Source organism: Balaenoptera musculus, chromosome 7 (assembly GCF_009873245.2).
Source record: "Balaenoptera musculus isolate JJ_BM4_2016_0621 chromosome 7, mBalMus1.pri.v3, whole genome shotgun sequence".
Taxonomy (NCBI): Eukaryota; Metazoa; Chordata; class Mammalia; order Artiodactyla; family Balaenopteridae; genus Balaenoptera; species Balaenoptera musculus.
The window spans coordinates 77,524,772-77,538,250 of NC_045791.1; the positions used below are offsets into that span (position 1 = coordinate 77,524,772).

The following is a 13,479-nucleotide window of genomic DNA, read 5'->3' on the forward strand; positions in this document are numbered from 1 at the left end:
ACTCAATTTCGTTTCTTTTTGTGGCTGAGTAATATTCCATTGTATATATGTGCCACATCTTCTTTATCCATTCATCTGTCGACGGACACTTAGGTTGCTTCCGTGTCCTGGCTATTGTAAAGAGTGCTGCAATGAACATTGTGGTACATGACTCTTTATGAATTATGGTTTTCTCAGGGTCTATGCCCAGTAGTGGGATTGCTGGGTCGTATGGTAGTTCTATTTTTAGTTTTTTAAGGAACCTCCATACTGTTCTCCATAGTGGCTGTATCAATTTACATTCCCACCAACAGTGCAAGAGGGTTCCCTTTTCTCCACACCCTCTCCAGCATTTATTGTTTGTAGATTTTTTGATGATAGCCATTCTGACTGATGTGAGATGGTATCTCATTGTAGTTTTGATTTGCATTTCTCTAATGCTTAATGATGTTGAGCATTCTTTCGTGTTACACAATAACACCTCTTGATCTGTAGCTGGGCTGTTGGGTAACACGTCCTAGGCTTCAGAATAGAGCAGAAAGCTGAAGGAAAAGAAGCAGGGAGAGGTGAGATGAGTGTTTTCTAACCAGCCCAGATTTGAGGGCAGGCTCTGCATCCTCTGTTTAAAAAGTAATAAATCATAGCCAGGACGTGGAAGCAACCTAAATGTCCATCAACAGAGGAAAGGATAAAGGAGATGTGGTACATATATATACAATGGAATATTACTCAGCCATAAAAAGGAACAAAATTGTGCCATTTGCAGAGACATGGATGGACCTAGAGACTGTCATACAGAGTGAAGTAAGCCAGAAAGAGAAAAACAGATATTGTATAATATCGCTTATATGTGGAATCTAGAAAATTGATACAAATGAACTTATTTGCAAAGCAGAAATAGAGACACCGATGCAGAGAACAAACGTATGGATACCAAGGGGGGAAGGATGGTGGGATGAATTGGGAGATTGGGATTGACTTGTATACACTATTATGTATAAGATAGATAACTAATGAGAACCTACTGTATAGCACAGAGACCTCTACTCAGTGCTCTGTGGTGACCTAAGTGGGAAGGAAATCCAAAAAAGAGGGGATATATGGATATGTATAGCTGATTCACTTTGCTGTACAGCAGAAACTAACACAACATTGTAAAGCAGCTGTACTCCAATAAAAATTAGTTTAAAAAAAGTAATAAATCTATCTCATTGATGGACAGATGGCACAATTTCATAAGAAGCTTATAGGGAGAATTGCAATATCCTCCATCCTACAATACTACAAAGCCCTGGGTACATGGTGGGGGTGAAACAGTGCCTTGTTTTCCTGGAACTTATAATCTAGTGAAGGATTCAGGTATTAAACAGATAAAGTCACATGTAAATGCATGTCATGATACCTGCTGAATCCCATTAGAGGAAATAAACCTGTTTTGTTATAGATTGAAAGGTTAGGAAAGGCATCTCTGAAGAGACAACAGTTTAGAGAAACTGAAAAACAAATAGGAGTTGCCCAAGTTGGGGGAGAGCATTTCAAGTGAGGCAGTAGCAGATGTGGAGCTTTTAGGCAGCGAAGATCTTGATGAAAAGCAAAGGGGAGGGGGCCTGGAGTGAGGGGGGTAGGCCCAGCCATGCACACAGGAGCCTGTCTGCCCTGCAGAGGAAGCTGTGTCTTCTCCAAGTATAGTGAGGAGCTAGTGGAGTATTTTAAGCAGAGGAGTGACATTATCCTAACTTGTATTTGTAAAAATTATTTTGGCTACCTCTGTGTGGAAAATGGATTGGAGAATACATATGGCAAGGCCAACATGATGGGCATTCTCTTTTTACTCTCCTCGCCAACTGGACGAGGAAAAACCTGTATTGACTATTCTTCCCTTGGCTTGTTACCTTTCAAGTGGAGAGATTCTTGCTTACCTGGGGATTGAAATATATAATTGAAAAATGGAGCAATGAGAGAGAGAGAAAGAGAAAACCCATCTGGGGTTAAATATACAGAGGGGGTTTTTTTTTTTTTTGACGTGGGTGAGGGAGGGGTTAGAGGGAAGGAGTTGTAGTAAATAAGAAGCTTATTTGAGGCGTCCTTCTTTTTCTGGGAGAAACTTTCAAGCATAGAAAACCAGGGGGAATGGAAAGGGAAATTTAATCTATTACTGTGGATTATGATGAGATCTTTCTATATCTATCAAGAAAAGTAAGTTAAGGATAGGAGTCCTTTATTAATTACTGTTGGTTGTTAGATGGTGCTTCCTTGGATCTTCCACTGCTCCATGACTGGAGTATGTAGGTTTTTACAAAAGGGTTTCACTTTACAAAAGGGATGCTCAAGCACCCAAAAGACAAGAGCAATGGGCTTGGCCGTGATAGAGCAGGGCCTCGGGACCTTCCTGAGGTGGTGGAGACATAAACAGAAGAGCGAGCAGAGCTGACACTGCCCCCAAATATCTCTCTCCTCTTCTTCCCTTCTTCCACAGTAAAAACATTTAATCTCAGCATTTAGACACCCAGAGCACAGACTCTAATTCCCAGCCTCTTTTGGAGTTGAATATGAGTGACCTTGTGGTCACATTATGGCTAATGGGATGAGTGCAATTTCCAGAACATGCCCCCAGAAGAAACTGTTGTCCCCTCTCCCAGCCCCTTTTCCCTGCTTCCAGGGGCTGGACCGTGGTGTGTGGTAAGGCATCTTGGATGACAGGGTAAAGGCAGCATACCGGGGGCGGTGGAGCTCCAGATGGAAGGCGCCTGGGGCTCTGACACCTTACAGTCCTCACACCCCACCAGGTCAGGATGGCTAACGCCTGGACTCGTATGTAAGGAAGAAATAACTTCTAGCTTATTTAAGCCATTATTTTAAACCATATCCTAACTAATACATGGTGTTTCCTAGAGGGCCTCCAGTGCTCTCCAAAATTTCCCACTAGAGATGTGGAGGTAAAAAAACAAGGGTAGAATCTTCCCACTACCCTGTTCATAGACTGGGGGACTCAGGAATCTCATGACTGTACCCTGAAGTTTAGATAAGCAGGGATTTACAAACTGAATCCATGTTGTTCTGTAACCACTTCCTTAGCTGTGGTTAATTAAAAATTTAAACACACAACTGAAAAAATTTTTTTCCCAGTATTTCTTTAAAAAAAAACAGTTTCAACACTTAGAGTGGTAGAAAGTTCCAGTCAGGCTTTGGAAATCTCTGCAAAAGACATTCCCACATAGTCGAAACTGTGAAATCCATCATATAGAACATGAAATCTGAGTAAAAGACTCTAGTTTTACTACCAGCCCCACAAGTGACATCACAGGCAGGCTGCCTGAGCACTTTAATGCTCTGTACCTTTATTTCACACTTCAGAAAGAGCAGCTCTCCTGAAGAAATATCGTGAGGATTAGCATCATAGAGACTCAGGGTGAAAGAGGACATCCCTGGGCACCTGGTCAAAATACCCATCCAATGCCTGTTTCCCTGTCATTACTTCCTTGATAAGAAGACTGCCATCCATTCTGCTCACAGTCTATGTTTCCAGGTGATAAAGACCTCACTATTATTCAACTTCGTATAGTTGAATCGTAAAGCAGTGAACGTTTGCTAAAAACACCACTTACAGGAATTCCCTGGTGGTCCAGTGGTTAGGACTCGGTGCTTTCACTGCCAGGGCCTAGGTTCAATCCCTGGTCAGGGAACTAAGATCTCACAAGCCGCGCAGCATGGCCAAAAATAAAAATAAAAAATAAAACACCACTTTTACTTTGTTACACTGCTTTTTTGTAGAGATGACACAAAAAGGAAAAAGCAGGGAGGACAGGTTCTGAAGTCAGACGGATCTGGCCTAAACTTAGGTCCACCATTTATGTGATCTGGGGCAAATCACTTAATGTCTTTAAGCTTCAGCTTCCTAAGTTATTGTAATACATATTTTAGGGACCACAAATGGTGAAATATAAAGTGACACATAATTCCTGTACATAGCAATTACTTAATAATTACGTGGTTGTTGTTTTGCTGTTATTATTTTTATCATTATCAGTCTTGTAGTCATTCTAGGAACGGTCCCAGCTTTGCCACTCACCAACTGTGTGACCTTGGGTAAGGTTCTTAATTTTTTCGGTGCCTCCATTTCCTCATCTGTAAATGAGGAGTGATAGTAATACATCACAAGTTTGCTGTGAGGGTTGAGTGTGTAAAAGAATACAAAGCGCTTTGAACAGAGCTTTAGTAATTGTAAGCATTATATAACATAAATGTCAGCTTCTGTAATTGTTAAGGAGTAAAACTCTTAACTGTATGGTAAAATGAAAAGATCGTGAATGGGGATATTTCGGAACAGTGCCTAAAAGAAAAACCTCTTAGGGGAATTCCCTGGTGGCGCAGTGGATAAGACTCCGCACTCCCAGTGCAGGAGGCCCGGGTTCGATCCCTGATCAGGGAACTAGATCCCACGTGCATGCCGCAACTAAGGAGCCCACGTGCTGCAACTAAGGATCCCACGTGCTGCAACTAAGGAGCCAGTGAGCCACAACTAAGACCTGGTGCAACCAAATAAATAAATAAATAAAATATTTTTTTTTTAAAAAGAAAAACCTCTTATATTTGCCCTTTATAGTAAATTTGCTTCTCTAAATATGCTTTTCATTTTGATAATATTAAGTGTTCTCAACGTGAAGCAGTAAGTAGTACAGGGAATAGGAGACAATCTGGGGTTTAAAGCGGGCAGATGGAAGTCTAATATGTTTAAAGTTTTCAGAAATATTTTAAATAAAATGACAGAAAATTTGCATTTGGGACCCTTCTCTTATCTTATTCCCAGCGCTAGCTGAGCTGAAAAACTCAGGAGAAAGCACGGTTGACGGAGCATGGGAGTAGCCTGGCTTCTTCCGGGCTGGGCCAGGTCTTTCCACCAACCAGCTGGCTGACTTACAGTGTGTCACTTAACATCTCTGAGCCTCCATTTCCTTATGCAAAATGAGAGGCTTAATTAGAAGAGCTCTAAGATGCTTGCAATTTCTCACAGTCTAAGATCCCATGTGAACCTGGTCAGATACACATTAGCAGGCAAGCAGCCCTGCCTGGTTTTAGGGATAACTTTCCTAGATGTCTTATTCCGTGTTCTACTAAGTAATCTCAACATGTTAGAGTGGGTTTTTTTGTTTTGTTTTTTTGTTTTTTGTAGAGACCTACAAATGAAATGGTATTGTATCAGTCACAGTAGGTTAGGTTAGGTTATGCTGCATGGCTTTCAATGACTCAGTTTTGTTTTTACTAATGCTACATGTCCTTCAAGGGTCAGCTGTTGCACTGCTCTACGTCTTCATTCCAGGACCTAGGCTGAAGGAGCAGTCTCTATCTGGGTGTTGCTGTTCTTCTGGCAAAGGGAAAAGAGACATTTCAAACAACCAGCTGGCTCTTAAAATTGCTGCATGTAAGTTATATACATCACTTTTGCCTATATTTTATTGGCCAAAGCAAATCACATGGTTTCTCCTGACCTCAGCAAAGAGGGGATGAATAATCAATCCACCCATGGGAAAAAACACAGTGGGGGAAGAAAATAGAATATTTGGTGAACACTAGTACAATCTCCTACAGATGTCAATGGAGAAGGAAGAAGGAAGGAAGGAAGGAAGAAGAACTCTCTCTTTGTTGAGGGGAAACATCCGTACAGGAGTGTTTGGAACCCAAGATCATAAATGTAAGAACACTTCTAGGAAAACTACTAGCAGAGGAAACAGTTTCTTTTTTGCTACTTTGTGAGAAAATAAATGCCAAACAAATAAAGGGGGAAAAACAAGGAAAGGGGTGTTGTTAGGGATGGGGAGAGAGAAGAGGAGCTGGGGAAACCCAGCCTTGGAGAGATGACACCATTTTCTGCAGCTCCAGGCAGCTCCAGCTAATGACTGTGTGCAAGCAGAATGTGAATGCTAAGGGTGCCAGCAAGTACATAAAAGGCAGAGGAAGAAGGATCAACATGTTTTGCTGCCATTTCCAGGAAAGGGATGGTGTCCCCAGCAGCCTCCCACAGTAGATGACCAGAAAAAAAAGCAAACACAAATAACAACTCATTGAAAATCCGAGTCGTGACTACTGTGTTTCACAGCACATCCTCCCTCAAATCCTGGCTGCAAACCAGCCCAGCCACTTAAAGCAGCGCTGGCAGCTTGCTCTCTCTTGGCACCGGGTATGCATGGCAGCTGGATGGCTTGTAGTCAGTGCAGTTTTGCAGCTGGTGGTGGTAGCAGTTGGCAAAAACTAACTGTCCAGATGGGCATTAAATTTTCTTTAATGTTTATAATATGTCAAAAGAGAATACTCCTATGTCAAAGTGGCTTAGAAGAACTTTTACTCAGGAGCTTACAGAAATTCCTTTTTGACAAGATGGAGGTTGCTTTATCTCAACTACATATGTGAGTCTTATTCCCTTAAATTAGGTCGAGGCGCTCCTCCGCAGTGGAATCTCCTTTAGTTAAAAGGGCCTGGAGAGTCTCCAACCTATTCTCTTTCTCAGGTTCTCCACAATTTGTTGATCATTAGCCAACATTTAGCAGTATGGTCACAGGATTTGAACTGAGGACCCAAAAGGAGAATAATGTTTGATTCTGGAATTGTTATGTTCCTCAGAGGGACCAGTACCATTCAGGTAATGTTATAAAATTAGGAGTAAAGTAATAACCGTGTTGTATAGAAAAAAGAGCACTGGGCAAAACATCTTCAGACACATAAAACAGGCAAGGAATTAATATCTGAAATATATATTTTAGAATCACTATAAATCTATGAGAAAAACAAACCAACAACAACCTATTTTAAAAATGTGCTTACGGTACAGTATGCAACTCATAGAAGAGGAGATTATGATGGTTTGTATTGAGCACATTATGAAATGGTGATCAGCCTCATTAGTTTAGTGATCAGGGACAAGCAAGATACCATTCTCACCAAACGTACTGAGGACAAACTAAAGATTGTTTACAGGAAACGTCGTGAGCTTGTGAGGAAACAAGTGCCCTCGTACTTCATGCACTGCTGGGGAGTACAGCCAAGTAGACAAAGCAGTGTGACCACTTTGGAGGATAACTTCTCAGTATCTATAAAAGGTAAATGCAAACGTCCTACGTCCCAGCAAATCCTTCCTCACATCTATCTCCTTCTCCCACCCTCATGCAAGAACATTCACAAGTGTGCACAGGAAGTCTATGCATTGATATTCATTACAGCAGTGTAACTCAGGATGGTCCTTGGACCACCAGCATCAGAATTCCCTGAGAATGTTTACGTTAGCATTTCTAATCATTGTTAGAAATGGGACCATTATTCCATCCCAGAACTACTGAATGAGAGTATGTGTGGGTAAGGCCAGGAGTCTATTTTAACAAGCCCCTCTGGTGATTCTGACGCTAACTAAACTTTGAGCAGCACTGTGTCATAACATTGTTTGTAATGGAGGAAAAATGAAACAATCTAAGTGCCCATGATACACTTATTTATATTTTAGGAAATTAGCCAGCAGTTTAAAAGAAGAGGGAGAAATGTCCTGATCTAGAAAAATATCCGAGACAGACTATATTGTAGAACCGATGTAAAGTATAATAGTAGTTATGTTTTTTAAAAGTTACAGAACAATATCATATATCTCTATACATACATTTCTACATATATGTGTACGTTGTACGTATATGTGTAAACATTCAGCAAAACGTCTGGAGGATACATATCAATTGATAACAGTGGTTATTCTGGAAAGGATTTGGGATTAGAACAGCAGTCAAGAGAGACTGTAGCTTTTGGGGAACTACACTCAATATCTTGTAATAACCTATAATGGAAAAGAATCTAAAAGAGAATATATACATACATGTATGTATGTATAACTGAATCACTTTGCTGTATACCTGAAACTAACACATTACAACATTGTAAATCAACTATATTTCAATAAAAATCTTTTTAAAAAAAGAAAGACTGTAGCTTTTCATTTGTCATTTCATATTTTGGCAAGAGCTTATATTTGTACTATTTGTAAAACTGTATTTTTACCTGGAGATCCGGGTTCTAGACCCAACCTGGGCACCATCCAGCTGCGTCACCTTGAGCACATGCCAGCTTCCCTAGACTTCAGCTTCCTAACCTGCCAAACCAGGAATTAGACCAGTCAAGCCCAGAGTCATTTTACCCAGCTTTATCTTGCTACAATTTTTGCCAGAGTTGTCGAGTATGAAAATTAGGTTGTGTAATAAATCTGACCAAAGAAATAAAGAGAAACATGTATATCTATCTATGCCCCTTGAGGAACTCGTTAATAATTACTTCCACATGTCATCTTAAGACAAATGACTTACATGAGATTTCCTGTGTTTAAATATCACTGTGGCTATATGAAGCTTTTTATATTTAAAGTTAAAGTTTAGAGACCTGATAAAACAAATTGCTCCTCAAACTTTTTCCAAGGGCTTGAATTTAAGTGAATCTTTAGGACCCTGGTTCCAATAGCATCATGTGTGAAAATAAATAATGACTGCCCTGTCCTAGCAGAACACATTGGCTCAGACAATAATCACGCATGTGGTGAGCATATAATTACTTTAGAACACATAGATGGTATTAGATTGAAGAGCTGCAGTGATAGTATCATGTTTTCATTCTAACAGAAAAACTAGAGATTTGTTTTCTTTCTTCAATTTTATATATCATCTTAAAAAATTAAGAAAGAGAAGCAGCTTGTATCATGTATGAATCTAGATTGGTTTTGACTAAGCTATAAAGAAATCTGAATAAACCAGAATTCCCATGGGGACAGATATAAGAACCTTGATTAAATAAGAATTAAAAAGAAAATAATATTTATACTAAAAAGCAAAGAGTAAGGCAAAAACGCTAAGTACAAAGTTCAGTCAACCCTGCCCCATAAGAGAAAGTCCTGCTTTCCTGATCAAATGCAGTATTTAAACACAGCAGTGAACCAGAAGGAGTCTTACAGACCATTAACCACCCCATTATTTTATAACCAATTAATGATAAATTTGAGACTAGAATCCAGCCTTCCTGTCTTTTAGGCCAGGGCTTCTTTCTGAGTGTTAATAGGACAAACACAAATGCCTTTAGCACCTTGAATACGAGTGGATGAGTCAGCCCAATTTTATAAAGAAATTATTTTTGAAAATAGACTTAAACACTTTTCATCATATATCTTTAAAGTGAATTTAAAGAAGATTTATGGGGGAAGCCTTTTATAAGTGTAAATACAGTATACCTTTTAGTAGAGTTTAGTAATTCTGGATATGGAGTCATTTCTACTCCTCTTTTTAAAAAAAGAATGAAATTATAACAGTGTGTCGGTTATTTTCTATGTGCCACCCCAGATCCATTCTCCAACTTTCCCGGCCCTGCTCTGGCTCCTGGAAGCTGACCTCCACGTTGGGCCCCTTGCCTCCAGCCTTCTGCTGAGTTTGTCCAGTGGGAAATAAGGCAGAGATTAGTATTTGGAGGGGACAGTGAGGTTAGGGCATTATCCCTCTGCACCCAGTGCCCATTCCTGTGCTGTCTCCTCACTGCCTTGCTGGCAGTGGCTAGCTGGCAATCCCCCTCCCAAGGCTCCGAGCTCCCTCTGGTCACAGTGATCCCTGAGTCCCTCACCACCTTTTACGGGTGTCCTTGACCTAGCCCTACACCTCTGTAACTAGTCCCTTCACGAAACCCTTATTTGGTTAGTCCCATAAGTGTACCATCAATTTCCTGCCAGGACCCTAACTGCTTACTACACAGAGTAATCAAAAGCCTATAGGGGGGCTTCCCTGGTGGCGCAGTGGTTGAGAGTCTGCCTGCTAGTGCAGGGGACACGGGTTCGAGCCCTGGTCTGGGAAGATCCCACATGCCGCGGAGCAGCTGGGCCCGTGAGCCACAACTACTGAGCCTGCGCGTCTGGAGCCTGTGCCCCGCGACGGGAGGGGCCACGATGGTGAGAGGCCCGCGCACCGCGATGAAGAGTGGCCCCCACTTGCCTCAACTAGAGAAAGCCCTCGCATGAACCGAAGACCCAACACAGCCAAAAATAAAATAAAATAAATAAATAAAGTAGCTATAAAAAAAAGGAAAAAAAAAAAAAAAGCCTATAGGTATCTGTGAATACTGGTATAAAGCCAGCAACTGGTAAATGAAGTCCCAAGCCATCCCTGAATAAATCCCGGCCAGGACCAGATCTAGTCCTGCACAACTGGAGTCTGCACGCTCCACCCTCCTGTTAGGAGAGGCCGCCTGCCGTAGACCTGAGCATCGTGCGAGTTCTCACTCGGTGGGCTGAGAGTGCAAGGCCCAGGCTGCTCTCCACCCAGGTAGTTGGATGAGACGATGTCTCTTTCCAGGACAAAGAGCAGTCTTGCTTACCACTTGCTATAAATAAGGCAGTAGGTTCCCAAGCTCAGTGTTCCTTGGCTGGACACAAACCCACTGGGCATGGAGCAGCCACCCGGCCCATCCATAATGCCCTCGTGGGTCTCCAGGAACAAAGGGAACTGACACAAACATGATGCCCCTACTGCTGGTTGTGCTGAGTCTGACCTGGGACCCACGTGTCTTCTTCATCCATGACATAGGAACAGGCTAATTTATGAGCTTGTAAGTGGGGTAAAATCCCAGACTCCGGCATCTTCAGCCTCTGACTCTAGCCACTCTGGCCTCTTCCTTCGCCAGGCACACAGCTGAGTCCTGTCTTTAGGATCCTGCACTTTCTCTTCCCTTCAGGTGGAACGCTCAGTCCCAAGGTCTTCACATAGCCGATTCCAGCTGTTCTCAAGCCTCAGATCCCTGTGTGTCATCTCCTCAGAGAGGCCTTCCGTCACCGTCCCAATCAAGAGTCACTCTCTCCCATCACGCATTTTAGTTTCTTCTTAACATTTTTTACTCTCATATTATCTCTCAGTTGTTTGTGTAATGCTTCTTTCCCCCACTAAAATGTAAGCTCCAGGAGAAGTGGAGTCTTTGGGGTCTTGTTCTCTGTCTCCCTAGAACTTAGAATAGTTCCTGCCCAGTGAAGTAGCACAATGGATATTTGATGAATAAATGAATAACCAAATGAATGAATGAGTTTTTACAATGCTACCCTTTATTGTGTGATATTATATACTCATTGAATTTCAGGTACCTCGTCTGTATAATAAAAAGTAAGAAAATAATCTGCCTTGTGGCAGATATGTATTATATTATATTGTATTATATTATATTATAATTGTATTTGCATATAATTATAAATTTCATCTTATATGCTATATATAACAATAAAATAACACAATATTCTGAAAACTGTGAAGTACAATATCATTCCTGTAAAATGCAAGGTTCAGTTTTAATATAAAAGTACACATTTGAGGTCAATCTTAATATTTTCTGCTTTGTAATAATATCATTTAGAGAGGCCACATAATAGTCACTAGATGCATGTTCGATGCATGCTTAATTCGTTCCACTCAAAAAGGGGCTGTTAGAAAGTGAAGGAGTGAGAGGCATTTTTCAACACATCTAGTCCTAAGTAATAACACATCAGCGTCTTCCAACCAAAAAGCACTGCTAAGAGCCTATCCAGTTCTACGTCAGCACAGTTATGGAGACCTCATGCAGAGATGACAACACTCCAGTGATTTCCAGGGCTTCACCCTCACTAATTAGGTGGATTCCACCAACCCTACAAGAGAACCAGGCTCATTGCTGGGTGCTCCAGCTGGGGTTTGGAATGTTCACACTCTCCTCTCCCCCAGCATGACTTGCCGTTTGTATTGAGTTTCGCAGAGCCTCCTGCAAGGTCCCTGATTTGCATCCTTATGCTACAAAATAAATCTGATACAATATTACAAGGCAGTGGGGGGACAGGAGGCTCCGTGCTTTACCTATTTTTACGTAGCACCCTCCAACTGAAGATTCACTGGAGATCTTTATAGAAGAAATAATGGTGCCTTCCCCACCTCATTCCAGCTCCCTCCTTGCCTTTCCCCAGCCCTCCACTTGTCCTCTTCTGTTCCCTGTCTGCTGTCAGTGATCTTATTCAGGGATGGAGCAACCTGTGGACTTGAACAGAGAGACCACTCCATAGGAAAGAACCTCATGCGATGCTGAGAAGTAATTAGAAAAATCTCAAACTTTCTGACACCAGTGTCTTCGTGAATACAAGATATTATGGCCAGACTGGAGAAAATCTCTTCGAAAATTTGAAGTAAATTATGTCTAAGAGAATTTCCTCATGTGTGAAATGACAAAGTTGGAGTATTTATTTAACATACACTGCCAGAGTACACACTGTGTGCCAGGCAATGTCCAATAGGATCGCCACTACTAAAACACTGCTAAACATTACTTCGTTTAACCCTCACAAAAACCCTTTGAGGCAAGCACTCTTATTATCCCCATTCTACAGATGAAAAAGTTGAGTAAACTGCCCAAAGTCATGCAGACGACAAAGCAGCAGACCCGGGTTCTGATCCCAGGCAGCCTGGCCTTAGAGGCCATGTCTCAGCCATGGTGCCATGATGGCACTTAGATTCTCACCAAAGTCTCGTACTGTGCTAATGCTCATGATTCTATTCTCTCAGGGCCTAGTTTCCAACACATTCTAACATGTCTAATATTCATACGATAGATGGATTATTTGGCCAGAATTTCTATCTTATAAGCCATCTCATACAGGAGAGGGATTCTACTGCCATTCGGTATTCAGAGGTATTGAAAGCTACTTCTTTCTAGGGCCCAGAGAAGCCAGCCTGCCCTTTATTTTACTGGAGTAGAACTTACTATGGATGCCTTAAAGAAAATGTCCTCAGTGGACCCAGGCATGTGAAACCTGGAATCTAGATGTGCCTTCTGTTGTGACAGCTCTGACCTGGATACACCGTCCCTGTGACACTCTCTCGTGTCATCTAAGTATCTTGTGTCATCTCAGACCATCTAAGTGGGTGGTCTGAGGCCCAACAATATGCCTCAGTGTCCTTCATGGTTAAACAGCCCACACCGAGAATCTGAATACATCTAGGTCTTCTTTCTCCTGTCTCAACACCCAGATGAGCAAGATTCAGTCCCACAATACTCAACAGCAAAAAGCAGTGAATAATAACATGAATTATGAATAGGCAGAGCACAGAGGATTTTTAGGGCAGTGAAATGACTCTGAATAATATGTATAATACCATAAAGGTGGATACATGACATTACATACTTGTCCAAACCCATAGGATATATAGGACCAAGAGTAAACCCTAATGTAGAGTATGGACGCTGGGTGATAGGGTTGTGTCCATGGGGGTTAACTGACTGTCACAAAGGTACCCCTCTGGTGTGGGATGTTCAGAGTCAGGGAGGCTGTGGGTCTGCTGGGGCAGGGGGTATATGGGAACTCTGTGCTTTCCACTCAATTTGGCCATGAACCTAAAACTTTTCTTAAAAAATAAAATCTATAATAACATGAGTTTTTACTTCAGTCTCCTGAAAAGGAGACAAAAAGGAAATCCCACCCTGGAACTGCACCCA

The 13,479-nt window shown here is 41.6% G+C and overlaps 1 protein-coding gene across 1 annotated transcript in view; it reads right to left on the reverse strand.

Annotated features, from left to right (window-relative positions):
• Nucleotides 1-430: 430 nt before the first annotated feature.
• The window catches only part of FTCDNL1 (formiminotransferase cyclodeaminase N-terminal like), a 130,043-nt gene continuing 116,994 nt past the window's right edge, over nt 431-13,479 (reverse strand). The window contains exons 5-6 of the transcript XR_005020587.1: nt 8,011-8,101; nt 431-521 (exon numbers count right to left, since the gene is read on the reverse strand). The gene's annotated coding sequence lies outside the window, so the exon portion shown is untranslated. The remainder of the gene's footprint in view (nt 522-8,010; nt 8,102-13,479) is intronic.